This window comes from Lathamus discolor, chromosome 6 (genome assembly GCF_037157495.1).
Source record: "Lathamus discolor isolate bLatDis1 chromosome 6, bLatDis1.hap1, whole genome shotgun sequence".
Classification (NCBI taxonomy): Eukaryota; Metazoa; Chordata; class Aves; order Psittaciformes; family Psittacidae; genus Lathamus; species Lathamus discolor.
In genome coordinates, this window is record NC_088889.1 from 28,562,840 (window position 1) to 28,581,562 (window position 18,723).

Consider the following 18,723-nt stretch of genomic DNA (forward strand, 5'->3'; position numbering starts at 1 on the left):
CTAAGTCTACTCCCCCTGGAAACTCAGTGTTTTCCTAAGGTTCACTGATTACATTCAGTGACTGAAGAAATTGGGATACTTTATCTAGGATGCTAATTATTTTCCTTTTCCTTGCTCTCTACTGAGTCTGATCCTCCTAAATAAATTGTATGTGGACAATTCTCTATCAGCTGTGAGCTTTTTGTATCATCACTGAGCTTCAGCTGCTTGGTATGTATTTTGGTTTAAACGACTATCAATTTTGGTCAGAATTTTTCTGGAATGAGAAAGCCTTTTTTCTTCCACATGTTTCTGGCCATTCAAAACAAAATCCATTGCATTTATTTTAAAATCTTATTTCTCTAATTCATAAAGACGTGTTTTCCTTCCTACAACTAAATAATGTTAGTATTTTCTTTTTCTTATTGCAAGGGGGTATTGAATTAATCAGAATTTAGAATGTGTATGAGCTACTGAAGGACTGTATAATGGGTTTAGTCCTGAAAGGGCTTTTAAGGAGTAGATGTTGACTACAGATGCACAGAACAACAACACAGAAGCAAAGACAGTGCTGATGGAAATATTTGCAGCTTACTTAGCAGAGGAAAACCCCTTCTGTTTGAAAACTGGATCCTCTATGCATGGCATCATATGGGTACACAGTCAGAATCAAACTCCTTCAGTTTTGTGAAACAGGCAGGGTTCATCTTTGGAAGTAGCAGAGTGAATCTCAAGCTATCTCTTTGCAAGCACATACAGAAAACCACAGTGAGCAATGGATACTGTGATGCTCTTTTAACAGTAAAACTATCACCAACTGAGTAGCTGGAAGTTGAGTATGTACTGGATGAGACTAAGGGAATGACACTGGATGACATGACACTGATTACTGACCAAGGAATGAACAAAGCAAGCAAGGGACTCTGCTTTTCTGTACCTTTAACAGGTCAGCTCATGCTGTAGCAGGCAATGTTGTTGGGATGAAAAAATGTTAATCTGTATAATGGAGAAGTAGTGACTTTTATCTGTGCTTCCAGAAGTACTGGAGGGACTGTGACTGCAGCTCTTGGTCCTTCTTTCTCTAGCTTTAATCACAATATGGCCACACCTCCAAGAAGGGGATTATAACCTCCACAAGGAGCTGGCAGTGTAATCCTATTTAGATTTATCCACATGGTAACGCTTGGCATATCTCTGCTACTTAGTGGCAACTCTACAGCTTTTCACTGCATTTCCAAACAGTATTAGGAATGCATGCCTTTCCTCCTTCTCAAACGGCTCTATCTGACCAAGCCTCTGATGAGGGTGCCACTGTCTGCTCTGACATACAGTGCTGCAGTCTGTTATGGTTTAGGTTATTACTTTTCTGCTGTTTTGCATAAAACTTTTTCCCTTTTCCCTTGGTAGACATTAGATGGAATAGATTGTAAGTACCTGGCATCAGGGAAAAGATTAAAAAACCCCAAATGAAACAAAATCCAAATCCAAATAAAAAACCCCAAACTGCACTGGATAGTGCTCATATCTTCACAGTTACTGAATTTTTCCTGTAAATAGTGCTACAGATGTGCCTCAAATTAAGTTCCTCCATTCAGGAAGGAAACTTGGTTTTGCTCCTCATTGAAATAATCAGATTCTTTTTTTTGCTCTTATTGGAAGTGCTAAGATTTATGAGTTCCTCTGTATGCTGTGAGAACTTCACAAAGGATGTGCGCTGCTGTCTGTATCCAACTCTGCAAGTGTACAACTTAAGATGTATGTTGTATCAGCTAAGCATTTTTCCTTTTTATAATATCCTTTGGTTTGAACACCACCAAATTAACTGTTGTAGTTCAACACTATATAACTTTCAATTGGAGATTAAGATTTTTAATCTTCATGTGCCTCAGTTGCACTGAGTTTTGCTGAAAATTGCCAGTGCATTCTGTTCTCTTCCTGAGTTTATCAGGTGAAATTTTGCCAGTTGGTTAATTTTTCAGCTCTTTTTTTACTAATTCATTAATTTCTACTAAAAGAGATGTAATGCAAATGCATTACATCTTAATTACATAATTAAACAAACGCAGGAACTATGGTCTGTTCAATGCACAAGTATGAAGTGCAACAGTAGCCATTTAATGTAGCTGATGAAGGTTGTACCTGTGAGAATGGCTGTGACAATAGCACTGATTATTATGTGCTATACAAAGCTAGAAAGGGTAGCTGTGTGATCTGCTCTTTGCTGGGCTATTACTGGGGTGACAGTGAAGTAAAATGGCACAGGAGAGAGCATCATTAATTTGGTTATTTTGTAGGGGAAGCATGAGAAGAGAGTTGCATCCCCTATGAGTCTTGTAGCCTGACTTCCCTTCAGGTAGCAGGATGAGTCTTTTTTTCATATGCCTTAATGTCAGTGTGGATCAAGTCCTGCCCAAACTCAAACTCCCTTCTGTTTTCTGTGAAAATCTGCCAAAACAGACTGCTGTGATTTCAGCTGGGATGCTGTGGTGATTGGACTCTACGCATTTGATTATTTTTATTTTAAAAACCTAATGGATTTTCAGTGAAAATCAGCCATATACATCAGGGATCAATATATTCTCTTTAAGTCTTGGTCTTGTATCATTTATACAAAAACCCTACTCACTTAGATATGGTGAACTATAGCTTAGTAAGATTATGCGAATGCCCAAGACAGTCTTTATAGATATTCTGGTCCATATATGCTTTACTTAAGGGAAATTAAGGTTTAGGTACAAATATGACAGCAAAAGTTTATCTGCACTTTGATGGCTGTCCATAGGTTTGTAGCATACGCTGTGAAATAGCTGGCAACTTGCTTTTGTAAAACTTTCCACGTCTTTATTGTGATGGTTTTGTTTTGCTCTGGTCAGTATGCATGTACTGTTGTCTCCTTCTAGCATTTTTCTGCCACTTTCCTGGTAGCATATTTTCTATCAATCAGCAGAAATTGTTGCAACTACATAGAATTAAATACTACATTATATTGCTACAAAACGCAATAGTTAATGCTTTTAACTATTTAATGTTTCCTCTGGAGGAAGAGGAAATGCTACCTAGCAGTAAAGTATTTCTTCTTTCCTGAGGCTTAGAAGTCATGCTGAAAGCTGACAAGTGGGCAATGTAATGCTATTTGACTCATGATCAGTGCAATCTACTGAACTTCTCTGCAGTGCCATGCACTGATCTATCAGGAGATGAAAGGACGCAGCTCCTCTTTCTTACTGTCTCTTTCTTAAGAGCTGCATCTAAATGACACAGTCAAAAGCTGAAATGTTAAGTAATGCTACAGTTCCAGACAAACTGACTACACACAGGAAATATTATTGTTAGCCTCTGAGTTTCTTTGGGATTTTGAGCGTGAACTACTTACTTTTCTATTTTAATATTACTTTAAAAAGCATGTTGTCTCTTATTGGGAAAATGATAACTCATGACCCTATCAACTTCCTTTTATAAAAGGAGACACTTTTCCTTATGGAGAGAATTTACAGAATCACAGAATCACAGAATCCCAAGGGTTGGAAGGGACCTCAAAAGATCATCTAGTCCAACCCCCCTGCAAGAGCAGGGTAACCTACAGTACATCACACAGGAACTTGTCCAGGCGGGCCTTGAATATCTCCAGTGTAGGAGACTCCACAACCCCCCTGGGCAACCTGTTCCAGTGCTCTGTCACTCTTACAGTAAAGAAGTTCTTCCTGATGTTAACGTGGAACTTCCTATGCTCCAGTTTACACCCATTGCCCCTTGTCCTATCACTGGATATCACTGAAAAAAGCCTAGCTCCATCATCCTGACACCCACCCTTTACATATTTGTAAACATTGATGAGGTCACCCCTCAGTCTCCTCTTCTCCAAGCTAAAGAGACCCAGCTCCCTCAGCCTCTCCTCATAAGGGAGATGTTCCACTCCCTTAATCATCTTTGTGGCTCTGCGCTGGACTCCTTCAAGCAATTCCCTGTCCTTCTTGAACAGAGGGGCCCAGAACTGGACGCAATATTCCAGATGCGGCCTCACCAAGGCTGAGTAGAGGGGGAGGAGAACCTCTCTTGACCTACTAACCACTCCCTTTCTAATGCACCCTAAGATGCCATTTGCCTTCTTGGCCACAAGAGCACATTGCTGGCTCATGGTCATCCTCCTATCCACCAGGACCCCCAGGTCCCTTTCTCCTTCGCTACTTTCCAGCAGGTCAACCCCCAACCTGTACTGGTACGAACCAAATGTGCTATAGGGGTTCTCCCCCATGCAACTTCCCACAAGGTGATGCATGCTGATTATGTTGAGCTTATCCACACACCCACTAAGTATTAATACAAACCACAAATTATAGGGGGAGGGATGGGTTTGACTTTCATAACACTTTCAATTCAGTAGAGGATTTAAAAATGGATTCAGAAGTGCTCTCCTGCAAGTATGTTGCTGGTTTGTGCAGAAATCAAGTGTAGAAAATGGAAGCTTTGACTGGGCACTTTTTTTTAACCAGAAAAGTGAAAAGGGAGTTTGCTTTTGGCAGCAAGGTGGTGACAAGTGGCTCAAGAGCTTGAACCACAAGCTGATGTGGTAGGCAGGGAACAAAGGAACAAATGCTTTAGACCTTTTCTGGGTCAATGTGTTAGTAATGCAATGAAAATTAAACAGATATGGCCACCATAATTTAGCAAAATCCAAATAATCTCATTCTAAAGACATGAAAAGCAAAGATTTGATGATCATAATAACCATTCAATAGCAGCTCCAGCCAGCTCTAGAGTTCAAATATGAGAACTCTGTAATTTTTTCTAACCTTTTTACAGAGACAAGTTACTGGCACAGACTAATTCCTGCTACAACTGGAAATATATGTGAGTCATTTCTCCTTTTTCTGAATGCCAGTGATTTCTCAGTGTGCAGTAATAGTCCCTGTAATAGCGTGGCTGATTTCATTCTAAGCATTTATTGTCTTCTGGCTGAGGGTCGGGAAAGGGACACAAGACCGCTGGGTTGTAACAAAACTGTGTGAGAACAGAGAAGGGGAAAGTTATTTTTATTTCTGGGTAAGGTGACACTTTCATGTTCTTGAGCTCCTAGGGTAGTCTGATTAGGGTTACTTGTGTGTGACATGCGGGACGATGAATGCTGGATACTAAGCCTCTGCTACATCATCCAGGTTCCTTCTAACTGACCGTGATAATCTGGGTTTTTTTGAACTTGTGTTTTTATACCTGTAACAGTCAACAGCTGTGGTGAATGACCTTTTACTTTGGGTTCTGTTGCTTTACCCTTCATAAATCTCAGTGGAAGTGTCCACCTGTTTTGTTTTCTTGTTTTGGTCAGCTTCTGACTACAGAGTGTATTCTTATTTGAACAGCAGGAAGAGGATAGGCACTGGGTTATAAACTTGTTGAGACCCCCCTTGCTGCCAGAGCATAAACCTTCAACTAGTGAGTCATCTCTGCCATAATCTTGGTATGAGCAATGCATTCTTCAGTGTTTACTGGTTTTATGACTGTTAATTTTGTCCTGTCTGTTGTTTCATGTCATGCTTAATCCTTGCTCTGTTCTTGCTCAGGTTAAATAGTTTCTAGAACTTTGCTTTTGGGTTCCTTCAAGAAACTAAACTTGCACCATCCCTCCCAAGCCTCTTCTTTTAGAAAAATCCATTTTCCATAAACCTGTGCTGATAAAGATTATCAGTGAAAATTAGGTCTTTCATTATTTTTGGGCAGGCTCTTCCATGCTGATGAGCTGGAAATCCTGTTGGTAAAAGCTGCCATTTTCTTTCCAAGACAGACTTGAACAGAGGACACAGAGCACTCTACACTTCTTTGAGAATGTTGACACAAGCCAAAACAGATAGAATGTTCTAAAGTTCAGAGGGAAAAGTACCCACAGCCTCTTTTTCTGTCCTATCCTAGCATTTTCTCCTCTTTCCCAGCTTAGCTCTACGGCATCCTTTACAATCAAACAGTGACTTTTTGAGAGCTATGGCAAGAATTCTGATATTTACACAAGGCAGTATGCAGCAGTAAATTCGGTATTAAGCAGCATTCATTCTGTGTAAACTGAAATGTTACATACTTTCTGCCAAATTAGATTTTTAAGTGGAAATGCGCTGGAAGAAGAAATACAAACACATCCTTGGAAAACATGTACTTGTGTTTTAAAAATAAAGCTCTCCTTTGCTCAGGATTTAATCCACAAGAATAGCTAAGTGAAAAATTTGGTATTTTTAAAAATCAAGCTTACTTTTTTCACTTTTAAAAAATTGATTATCAACTTCGCATTACTTCCACCAGTTTCTTTCTGATCACTCCTCCCTGATTTAAGAAATAAGACATATTATCTTTGTACAGTTACAAAGAGACAAATACGTGCAAACAGAAATGTGTGCAGGAAAATTGCAACCAAGCTGTATAGACCAGGTGACTGCAGAACTATGTTGCTGATATTTTGAAGGCTATGAATAGGAAGATGAGTTTATCTTTTTGTACTTTTCCTTTACAAATCTCATTGGAACAAAAACTGCCCAAGCTGTTTGATGTAATCTCTTCTAGGATTTTTATAGAGCTCAAAATTTGAGGCCTTTTGACTGTAGTATGAAATGTACCCTTAGAAGGAATAAGTATGCCAGTTGGAGTCTCTCTCAGGTTGGTCCTGCTGCATGCTAATATGTATACTCCTTCCCTGCTTTGCTTCATGTCTGTATGAGGGCAGGGTATGCGTTTATTCCTTTTTCTTTCCTCTGATAGTAAAGGGACTTCAGCTCTGAAGGAGTAGATTGTAAGTGGATACAGGACTACTACATGTAACTGCTACTAAAGCACTGAGTGCAATGCTATATGGCATCTCTGTGGAGGATGGGATTTTCCTTAAAAAAAAAACCACCCAACTAAATCCAAGCAAAACAACAAAAAAAAAAAAGTGCTTCAGAACAGGGAAGGGCCCCTCAGTATGTTGGAAGAAAGGAGAAAGTCATCTTATGAAAACTGAATTGCAGCACACCTTTTCACTTCAGCAAGGACAAGAATAGGGAGCTACAGCTGGTCAGCCAACTATGCCCATCCAGCTAACCAGCTCCATGTGAAAAAATAGAAGGCAGAGAGTATAGTGGTTTACAAGAGAAACATGACAGCCACATTGCATGAAAACACATGAATATCCTGGGATATTTTCGTTAAGGAAAAAGTATCTAGCAAGACGAGTACCAAAGAATTATTCATCATTCATGGAGTGGTAATGCTTAACCCAGAGTAGCGTTAAGCTTTGGGTGCTCCATTTCCAGAAAAATGTGGATCAAATGAATGACTGGCAAGCATAGGGATGAGGGTTCCACAAGAAATGGCCTATACAGGAGAAGTGAAAGAAATTGAGTTCTTCAGTTCCAGGAAAAGAAGCCTCTTAGGTATGTAAAGGGTGTTACAAAAAGGCATGGGAGATTCTCCCAGTTTCAAGCTATCAGTAAATCATGGATGGAGATTGTGACAAGGAAAATCCAGACCGAATACTATAAAAATCATAATACTAAGGAGAGTGAAACACTGATGTATTTTTCATAGGAAGTCTTCATCTTTTTAGGAAAAGCTATGTGTTGTTGGTTGTGAGGAATGAAGATGACCTAGATGGTCTTTGGATGTCCCCTGTAATCCTGCATTCATGACTCTTTCAAAGGCATTTGGTATGTTTTCAATTTTGTAATAATGAAGAGGATGTAGGTCCATTTGACCTAAAATCAGGAATCATCCTATAAACACTTTTAGCTGATCCTAGAGTTGTGTGCCTCTATTAGCTTATGATGCTGGAATTAAGGGCAGTGGTAATAAAGCATGTATTTAATTGTTTGAGATGCCGGGAGGAACGTGTGGAGTGCTCACTAGCTGAATTGCACTCTTGGTTTAAAACAAAAACCAACCAAACAAAAAATGATAATAATTAAAAAAAAAAATCCATATTTCTGTTATAATATGAAGACTAAAAAATATTATAAGTGAATTTTTCAGCATTCTTTTTCAAGTAGAAAATAAGTTTATTCTGAGATACTGCATTTCCCACTTTAGCTCGTGTCTGTTCTAGCAAGCTAGGAGCTATGACTGAGAGATGTAGTCTGACAATTGCTAAGGCTGCAATATTCTCTTTTTCAAGGATCTTTCGGTATCATTAAAATATGAGTATCTCCTCTAACTACTCAGATTTTGTCATCTTGCACAACGATTTCTCTATAAGACAAAAATAAAATATAACTTGTACCAGGTATTGAGGGAAACACAAGCATTTAGACAAAAATGTATAGGAGGGGTATCTGGAAGCCTTTTTGGAAGCCATGAAAAGGACCTGAATATGAGTGGTAGATGTTAATCAGATTATCAGCATTTCAGTAGAGATAAGAAAAGCCTTTAGAAGTAATGTTTTAAAGTATCACCATTCTTTCCTAGAACACTGATGTCATTTCTCTGGATGTCTATTTTTTTTTTCCACTTATTTAAGAAATAAGGACTCTTTCCTACTAATATTGGAGATCTGACTTCTTTCCAGGAATCACTCATATTCTTAGAAGATGTAAGAATCCCTGCAAAGAAATAAACTGCAAAATCAAGCAAAAATCAGCTCTGGGAGGTGGACTTGCTGCTGCAAGTGCGCTGCACAAGCCTGATCCTGCATTGTTAAAGGAAGCTTGTTTCCTGTAGGGACTAGTAGGGCTCTCTTAGGTTGCACCCACTGCTTCGGTATCTGTGATCTTGGGTGTTTTTTTTTTCCGCCATAATGATTATCATCATACACCTATTTTTTAATAAAGGTTTTCATATGTTGCTGATAGCTTTTGTGTCTTCTGCTGTGCAAGACAGGTGAAACTGAACAGCAACGGAGAGTGTTCTGAAAACAGAGTGTACAGTAGTTCATTTTCTAGATGAAGATATTTGTCTGAACAATATTATGATTCTCCCTCTGCATTCACTTGAACCTTAGGATCCCCAGGTTGCTTTGGCAACCATGGAGAACTTTAAAAGTCTTCTCTGAGACCATGCGTGCTGCTGTCAGTCATGAAAGAGCTGCATCATTGATGATCGTGCTGAGGTTGCCCAGAAGGTTCTCAAATGCATGGGCTCCTCACAAGCGCAGGGGAAACACCCTTGCTCCTCTTTTATTTCTTCTAACCACAGCACCATTATTCAAGAGAAAGGGACAATACCTCCCAGAAAGAAGGCTTTTTTGTAGCTAAAGCACTGCACTGATAATCTGGGACCTTCTCTGAATCTACTACAGGTTTTACAAGACATTCATTAAATCTCTTACATTTTGGTGTTTCTTCTTGGTTTTTTTTTTTTTTTTCCCTCCCTGCTGTAACATTCTAAATGTTGCTGCGGTTTCTAAAAAGATTGTGGATTTAACACAGGTAAAAAGTTGTGAATTAGTTTAGAGATGTCCCTTAAACGCATAAAGAGCGACAGAAGCTGTAGGCTTGGCTTTGCTGGTAACATAAACGCCTACTGGCAATGGCAAAGAAAACTCTACTGAATATGCAAAAATAGTCAATTATGTGCCCAGATATCTTTGGGGGAATGATTAATAAGGGACAGAAAGCTAGTTTACAAGTATACATCAGCTGTAGGCTACAGCCAACTGGTCCGAAACACATTTCAGATTAACATCTGCTATGACTCAGATGTTCAAAAGGTGGCTGCAGTTCAAATGAAAATATCTGTAGCAATCACTTCTGGCACAGTTAACTTACCCTCCTACTTTTGAATGTTAATTAGCGGGAGACAAATAACTTCTGCTTAGTGACAAATAAAATACAGGTCATTACATGGGTGCTTCATAAGGATGCCTCCTTCCTCCCGCCTTGCCCCAGCAACCTCATCATGAAAGAAAGCACTGTTATATAACTTACTTTTAACTGAAGACATACAGGGCTGAGCAGACTTGTATTTATCCGTCCATCACAAGGTGCTTGTACCCTCTGCTCTGCTGTACCTTTCCCATGAGATTGAAAAGTGTGCCTTTCTCACTGTTGCACAGATGCTTTTGAATCTTGAGAGAAAAATGTATTTTAAGATGGATATAATAATTCAACAGCAAAACAGTGCAATAGCTGATGCATACACATATGTGAAATAATTTCATTATTTGTTTTGAAAAGCTGTTTGAAAGGAAACAAGTCTAGAGAAATAGCAACTTAGCTGAACTTCATTTGAAATTCATGATTCTGTGTGTGCATGTGAGAGAGATGGTTGTGTCCTCTTCTTTAGCAAGAGAAAGGTGGGATTGAATGAATTTACCCAGTTGATCTTCTTGGTTTACTCTTTCCCCCAGATAGTTTGCACAAAATTGTTCGTTCTAGGTCTTCACAACAATTGGTAGACTTTGCCTTAGGTAAGGCCATGGTGAATTTGAAAGTAATAGGCATCAGTTCCTCTTCCAAATAAGAACAGCTGTATTAGTTGGATATGGGTACCCAAGCTGGAACTGCTGCAGCTTACAGCTCCAGAGGTAAGCAAAATAATATCAGTGATGGCTTTGCCTGGCAACCTGGGGCTATAAAGGCTGAGTGTCTGATAACTGATCAGCTCATAGGTGTGCAGCACAGGCAGAGAGCTAATGCAGTAACCTTGTTAATTTTCCCAAATTGTTTCCTTCCCTGTTAATACAGATAAGTTATGCACATATTTGACCTAAGGAGCAGTTCAGTGATGTGAATTGCTGTTACAAAATATTTGGTGAAAAAGATAATAATGGGCATGAATTCACAAAGCACCAATATCAGAGAAGTCTCAGGGTGGGCATCTTCAAAGTGACTTGAATGTGTCTGTTAAACATATTCTTGAGACAGCTCTATTTTGATTTGAATCAAAATTCCTGTGGAAAACATTGTGTAGAATATTTTACCTCAGCTATTATTATTAAGTTAAATTTTAACTTAGTGTTTTAGATATATTTCTCCTTGGCAAAATAATGGCATGTTCTGCTTCAGGATAAGAGATCATAGATCCTTTGAATTTAGGATAACAAAATGCTAAGTTAATAATCTTTTGGTATTCTTGACATTGTAAGCCTAGGTGATGTCATGTCAATATTTCAGAATGTCTTGTCATCTTTATTTCAGCAGTGCAACTTGGGTTTTTCTGTTCTGATTTACAGGAATGGAAATGGATTTATATGGGTTGTCGTCCGTGTCCCCCCCCCCCCTTTTTTTTAATATACATATTAAAAAAACAACACAACAGTTGCAAGAGAAAAGAGTTCTGAAATTATTACATGTGTATTACAGGACAAACAACTAATTACTCGTAAGTAAGGGTGCTTACAGCTGAGAGAATTATAATATCAAATCTGTAAGATATTGCAGTTTACGGCTGAGCTATTGTGATCTGTGTCCCAGAAAGGAGGACAGAAATCTGCTTAGTGATATGAAAATCCACTTAAAAAAAAAAAATCCAAACCCAAACCAATAAAGTATAATCAATTATTGAAAGGAATTAAATATGTCATTAAGAGTTCTTTTGCTAATTGAAGTTACTTTGTTATGCATCAATCTTCCATGTAGAGAGACAAATTTATGGGCCGGAGGACGCTGTAGAAATGGGGTGAGTCAGATGGTGCTATTCGTGGCTGCTCTCTGACTTTCTGCTAGAAATCTTGCAAGACGGGTTTATGTGCTAGTCTTGCATGTTGTCTCTGCACGTATTATTTGAAGGGTGCATTGCTTTTGATATCCAGATGATACAATTTTCTGTAGTTCTCTCCCTCTTTAAATCTTTTGCTTCAATAGCTGGAAAGAGAGAAGTTGTTAGTTACTGGTAACCCTCTTAAAGCTGTCAGTAAAAAAAAAATATATTAATAATGTATTGACTACTGGATAATTCACTGTGGTCAGATGCATATTTAACTTTAGCTTTTCCAATTTTTAGGAAGATAGAGGCAGACAACAGCATTCTGACACCCACTGATGAGCACACCAAAAGGAAAACAGGTGATGACTTCTTACACAGCTCTACTGTTGATGCAGTCTCAAATACCAGATGTGACAGTTGTAACAACATTAATACTAATAAGATCATCCATGTTTTGAATGGAATAAGCAGCCTCCACATGATATATATTTTGGACAATTTTAGCCCAGTTTCTCTTGTATGTTCTTGGCAGAAGTGTCATGACTTCTCTCAGTTCCAATTGAGGAACTGGATATTAGTAAACCAATGACGGCCTTGCTGGGAGTGCTCTGCTACAGTAATTGTTATGCTCATCAAAGGCCTGAACCATGATAGTAGGAAAAGAGCTTTTTATCAATTCACTTGCATCTTTACCTTTATGAAAAGCAGTTTAGGGTCTCAAAGTATAAAACATGATTATTGGAAGTCCATTAAATTATTGCATCTTCTTTTGTTTTGGTGAATAATTTTTTCAGATACTCATTTTTATGGTCTCACTTAAAATTTGCACTGTATACGTCTTCAGCTAAGGAGCTAATATACCTGCCAGTTTTACATTTGGGAAAAACTGGACTGATGTGGACATATTGCGCTGAAGAAAATGAAAGGGATCATGAGAAAACAAAGGGTGGTCCTGTCCCTGTAGAATGAGACATATTCAACACAAGCATATGTAATACAGGCTGGAATGTAATCCAGTGATGTGTTCTTAATTAAAATTGCAAATGAAATCTGCGATAGTACCCATGTTAATTGCTTGTGTTCTGTGCTCTTCAAACATGGCTTTCATCATTTGGGTTTTTCCATCTGACCTCCATGCTAATTGCAAACTCTAACAAGCCAAAGCAGTAAACTCTGTCCCACAGCTGTGGCTTCCCAGACTAAAACTCTGAGGCACTCAGTTGTACCAAAACATTTATCTCAGAAATTATTATTTGTGTATTATAGGATAAACACAAGATAGATGGGTTGTAAGGGGATGTAATTAGCTCCTTCATGACTGAAACAGTTTGTGTACTTACAGCTGTGTCACAAGTAGAAGTGCATACTGGGTCATGCACCTGTAGGCAGTTAAAAACACTAATGTATAAATTCCTGTCTTTGGAGATATATTGGCAGTGTATAGTAATGAAATGTGTGAGCCCACAAGTAGGCACTAAAGCTTACCTTGGATTTCTAATGCATAGAATAGTGGTTGCTATAGAAAAAACATGAGTTTAAGACGCTACGTCATTTTGCTAACGTTCCCATATCAGGAATAAGACTTGTAATATTCTTATTTCACTCTAGTAGCATTTAGAGACAGTAGAATTTAGAAGAATTTTATCATAAGTATGTTCATTTTTTTATGATACATGTTCAGAGGGTTTATAATCCACACAAACAGGGCAGGCAAAAGTTGGTAGAAAACTCCTATTGTCTGGGTTTTACAGGTAAGGGGCTGGGGGGGAAACTTCAATTAGGAAATCTGCCCAAGTCTATCAAAGCCATCTGTGACACAGCTTAGAGTTGAATGTGATTATCTGACATGTCAGCGAATGGATACAGGTAAAAGTAGAAATTATCTAACAAATAAAAAGTATCTGAAGATTTAAAGCTAAAGCAATGCAGCAGTAATACCTTCTCATTCAATAAATAAACATAGCAACAGTTAGATGTGATTGCTGCCTTGGGACAGTTGTGCTTGTGCTGAAGCAATGCAAAGGCAATGGCAATGACAGCTCAAGGGCCGTGAATGGCTGCCTTGCCCTTATAGCTCTGTCTCCTACCTGGTAGATGTCTCTCTCAAGGCAGGTCCTTGAGGAAACTGCTTAGTAAGCCAAGGAAAAGGGGAGAGGTGAAACTGCATTTAAACTAATGAGTGCTCTGTTGCTGCAGGTTCAGCTGCTTCAGTTTTCTCCCTGTTTGCAGTTAGATTTTAGTAGTTCAAACGGCAGGCAATTTTTAACTCTCTCCTATGTGGTTCTACAGAGAAAACAGGAGTCTCACTGCCACTTCCTTTTAAATGAATACAACTACTGGGGTTTGTTTGCATGTTTTTCTTGTCCCCATAGGGTACTCTCTTGCCATTCTTGTCTTGGGTATTGCTCCCATTTTCAATGTGTATATTTTAACAGTAGATGCTCTCACTAGAGGAGGTGGAATTGCATGGCTGGCAAATGCAAGCCAGGTGCTGAGGTCCTTCTGGTTTACTTGCTGAGGGAAGTGACGGGAAAACAGCTTAAAGAGAATCTGTATCAAATAGTAATAGTGAAATGGGGGAGCAAGAATTACTTAGTATAAATATGTGGGATGTGGGTGGGATGGTTTAGTGTGAGGTGTCCCTGCCCACGGCAGGGGGGGTGGAAGTAGATGATCTTGAGGTCCTTTCCAACCCTAACTAGTCTATGATTCTATGATTCTATTCTATGTATTTGTATTTTATTATCTGTTCTTATAGCACACATATGCTGTCTTCCACAAGTTCTGTTTCTGCCAGAGGAAAGGAAAACCAACTTGCATTAAACTTCCCCATAAATGTAAAGGGACTAAAGCAAAATTTTTAGTGACATTTCTGGACTAATTCTGTTTTCCAGTTCCACCTGGAGGCAAGTATTTTACACAAGCTAAAAATGTTCCACCAGGAAAAAAAAAATAAAAATCCATTTATAAATTTACTTTATTTTTCCTAATGTTGTTGTATAAGCGAGGTTTTGTTATTTTCTGTCTTGGGTCATTTTGCCTGCCCAGTTATCAAGGTTTTCTTGACAAAATTCATCATTACTTTAGAAATAAGACCTGCACCCTGAAGTCTCTCTTCAACTGAGAGCAGAATTTGTGGCCTCTTTAGCAGCTGGTTAGTGCTGTCCGCCTGCTGGCAAATTCTTTCCACTGGCCTCCTTGGGATGGAGATCAACAGACTTCAGTCACTTCTTGGTTATCCTCATAGTGTATCTGTAGTAATGTCTTGTTCTTGAGGGCCATTTAAGTACCACAGCACCTGGAACATTTGATGTCTCCATCCCAAAGAATCTAAGGTATTTCTTTGTTCTTTCACTTAACATCTACTTCTTGTGCAATTAGTACAAACACATGTGTACAAAAGTGGATTTCTACATAAAGTACAACAAATAACAAAACAGTTCAATGTAAGGTTGAATTAGCTTTTTCTGTTTTGCAAATTCAAAGGATGGAAGGATGCAAAGTAGTTGTCCAAGGTGGCATATGGATAGAATTAACCTGACAGAGATGGAGAAATACAAAACTGTTGTGGTGTTGAAAACTCTTTCCCTAGTTTCATGATTACTACTGTTTTCCTGAAAGCCTCAGGTCCCAGAAATAAGAGGAAAACATGCAAACCTCAAATTTTATAGGGAAGAAAACATCTAGCTCTCATTGAGACAGTTTATATCTAGGCCATATTTTACAACTTTAACTTCAAAGGTGACAAACCTGGAGACAAACAGAAAAGATGTAGCTATTTATTTCAAGACAGATGTATGACACTTGGATTTGATAACACCATTTTTAAATGAGGCTATGTGTCCTGTTTTCAGCTGGGTTAGAGTTTATTTTCTTCCCAGTAGCTGGTGCAGTGCTGTGTTTTGGCTTTAGTCTGAGAACAGCGTTGAAAACCCACCAAGGTTTTAGTTGCTGCTAACTAGTGCTTACGTTAGTCAAGGACTTTTCAGTCTCTCATGCTCTGCCAGTGAGGAGGAGCACAAGAGGCCAGGAGGGAGCAGAGACGGGACACCTGACCCAAACTACTCAAAGGGGTATTCCACACTGCAGCATGTCATGCCCAGTATATAAGCTGGGGGAGTTACCCAGAAGAATCTGATTGCTGCTCTGGTCAGGCTGGGCATCAGTCCCAGTGGAAAGCCTTAAGTAGCAGTCAGGACATGCTGCCATAAGCATGTCCTGCTAACTAATGAACTCGGAACGAATTAGTTCGTCAGTACTGTGGATTTAGTGCAGTAGCTCTTTCAAGTAAGTCTTGGTAAAGTGAGTTAGTACCACAGCTGCTCTGAGGATTGGGATATCAAGGCAGAAATTGCTCAGCATGTCTCGGAAGCACAAAGTTAGCCTTATATTCATGCAAGCTAACAGAAAGCTTTGAACTGGAAAAAAAAAACCCCAGATCTCGAATGATATAAAATGTCATCCTGCTTCATGGTAAGTTGCTCGAAATGACTCACTCAGACCCTTAGGGAGGGGGAAAATGGAATCCCCTGCTCAGTTTATCATGCATAAACAACCCAGCTGAATTTTTACTGTTTTTTCCCCTCATGTTGGATTTGTCTGTGGTCATATTGGTGAACCACATCCACTTCCTTATTTAGGCTTCTCTTTTCCATTATTTTCCTGTCTGTTAAAGCTGCCATGAGCCTAAGATTGTAGTTGATACAACAGTCTGTACAAATATAAGAAGAACCCAACACTTTTCCCCAAAAATAAAAAAAAACGTAAAGCAAAAAGACATTAACAGAAAAGCTAGTTAAAATGAGCAAGAGCCAGGCTTGGATTTCTTGAATCTGTGTATTGCTTCATAGTTAGTGCAATTGTAGTGATGGGATGACTAAAACACAGCATATAAACTAGATCCTTAATGCCATCTTAATATTGTTTAGGTGAACTTGGGAAAAGTAAACCTAAGGAATGAGCAAATTTCTTTCAGAGAGGTCAAAATTACTTCCATCAGCCTAAAGTTGTTTAATAGTGCAGCCCATTATTTCTCACTACAATGGCTGCACAAGCTTCAAGCTAGATGCAAGTTTGGAAGAGGGGACCCTAAGTTCTAACAAGAATCTCAAATACATAGTTTACTAGCAAAAGCAGGGAGGGGAAATCTCTGTTTTCCACTATTAGTGCCATAGTTTCAGGCCTTGAAGAAATGTCTTTTTTTTTTTTTTTTTAAGCAAGGAACTTTCCCCACAGAACTAATCCACTTTACCTTAGCAAAAGAAGTGGATGAAATTTTGAACTCCTGGAGACCAAGAGGAGAGACCCCATTCTCTTCCACTGGTACATGATTTTACCCAAATGGTCTGAGCTGGCTTATGCTCAGCCTGGCAAAAGCCAGGGGACATGGGAGCCGAATTCACTCTGCCTTCTGAGATTAGAACTGGAAAGTGTAATATTTTACCTCCATTTCAATTATGATCAGATAATTTAGATGTTTCCCTTCCTCTCTTAAACACTGTTTCAACGAAATTTGCTGGGGTTCAAGCCAAGCCATCTCTGATTGTGCATTGGAAAAGTAGGATCTCAGCTCCTGTAAACATGTGGAAGGTAATGAATGAAATGAGCGTACAGATTTACCCACTAGCAGATGCGGAGGTAGAACTCCAATTATTATTACCTTTACTTGTTTCATACTCTGTTTTTGTACTACTGACCTAGTTTTTTGAGACTGCTCAGGAATGAGGGCAGTGGAAGGAGATGAGTGGAGCAAAGATGCAAGTGTTAGAATTCAGATTGTCCATGCTGGTCACAGCCACTAGAAATAAAACAGAAATGAAAGAGGAATGCTGATGATCTGTTCATTGGCTTCACATATGACTAGAACTTCTGCCAGGAATTTCCTTCATATCAGTTTTCATTTGCTTTCTTGCCCCTGCCATCTGTTAGTATATCAGGTCAATGATGAACGACAGGTCTCTGTACTGTAAGTTATTGTGAGTCTAGACTGCAAATAAAGTTACAAGGAGTCCTGGAAAAGCAGTCATGGGGTCTGGAAGGACTCACTAGCCTGGAAGAAAAACTGACTGTAGATAATTTAGCTATACAGCAGCCAAATATAACACAGTTCTAGACAATTTATTCAAAAGACATAAACAGTGAGAAAGAGCAATTGAGGAACATCTAAACCAATTGTAAAGTAGAAGAATCACATGGGCATTTTAGATATACACTGTAGAAGGACCAAATCTGAGATTTATTGTGTTGGTAAGCAGCCTTCCTACGACAGGAGAATGAAGATTCACATACGTGGTTTTAATTGACAAGTACTTGATTTGGAACTGCTCTGAAGCAGCAGAAGTGAACATTATGGAAAGTACGTGGGGAAAGAAACAGCATAGAGGCTGAGATCATGACATAGGCAAAATTTGCACATTGAAGGCAAGTATTCTGCTTGTTGTTAGACATTGCCTTTCACAGGAGACATCTGAGAGCTTGCAGAGGTTGTCATTAGTTGACCCATCAGCCTTTCCATAAGCAGATGTGGCCCAGCCTGAAAAACTGAATGCCTTTCTCCTGTCGAACCCAACTGAAATTTAACAATGGAAGTGGTAAATCCTGCCTAGGAGTTGCCATTGCAGAGCCTGACCTTGTAGGCTTTCTTCGGGTATTTTCACATCCTCCCAGCCTAAAGACTCCTGACAAAATACAACTGAGTCACTTTTATTCTTAAAATAATGCTACCAGAAGGATAAAAGGGAGTTTTAAAAAAGGACTTGCTTCTAAAGTACTTCCCTAGGAAATGAGCTGGCTTCCAAAATGTTGTTCTCCCACTTAAAAATTAAAAGCCTTATCTTCCTCTTCCTGTGAGCCTTTCCCAAACATCAGTATTTGCAGGCACTTGTAGTCCTTACTTTGAAAGACAGTTTCCTAAATACCAGATTTATGAAACCAAGAAGTGAGAGCACGACCATGCATTGTAGTTGGTGTCTACAGCAGTCACTTTGATAAAGGGAAAATATTTCCAGAATCGCTACTGTTTTTAAATTTTTAACTTACTCATAAATTCAATGTAAAACAGAAAACGTACTAGTGCTGCAAGCAGGAAATCTTCGCCCTAGAACAGTAAAAAGAAAAGATGAGTTTGTTTCTCAGAAACATAGATGCTTTCTC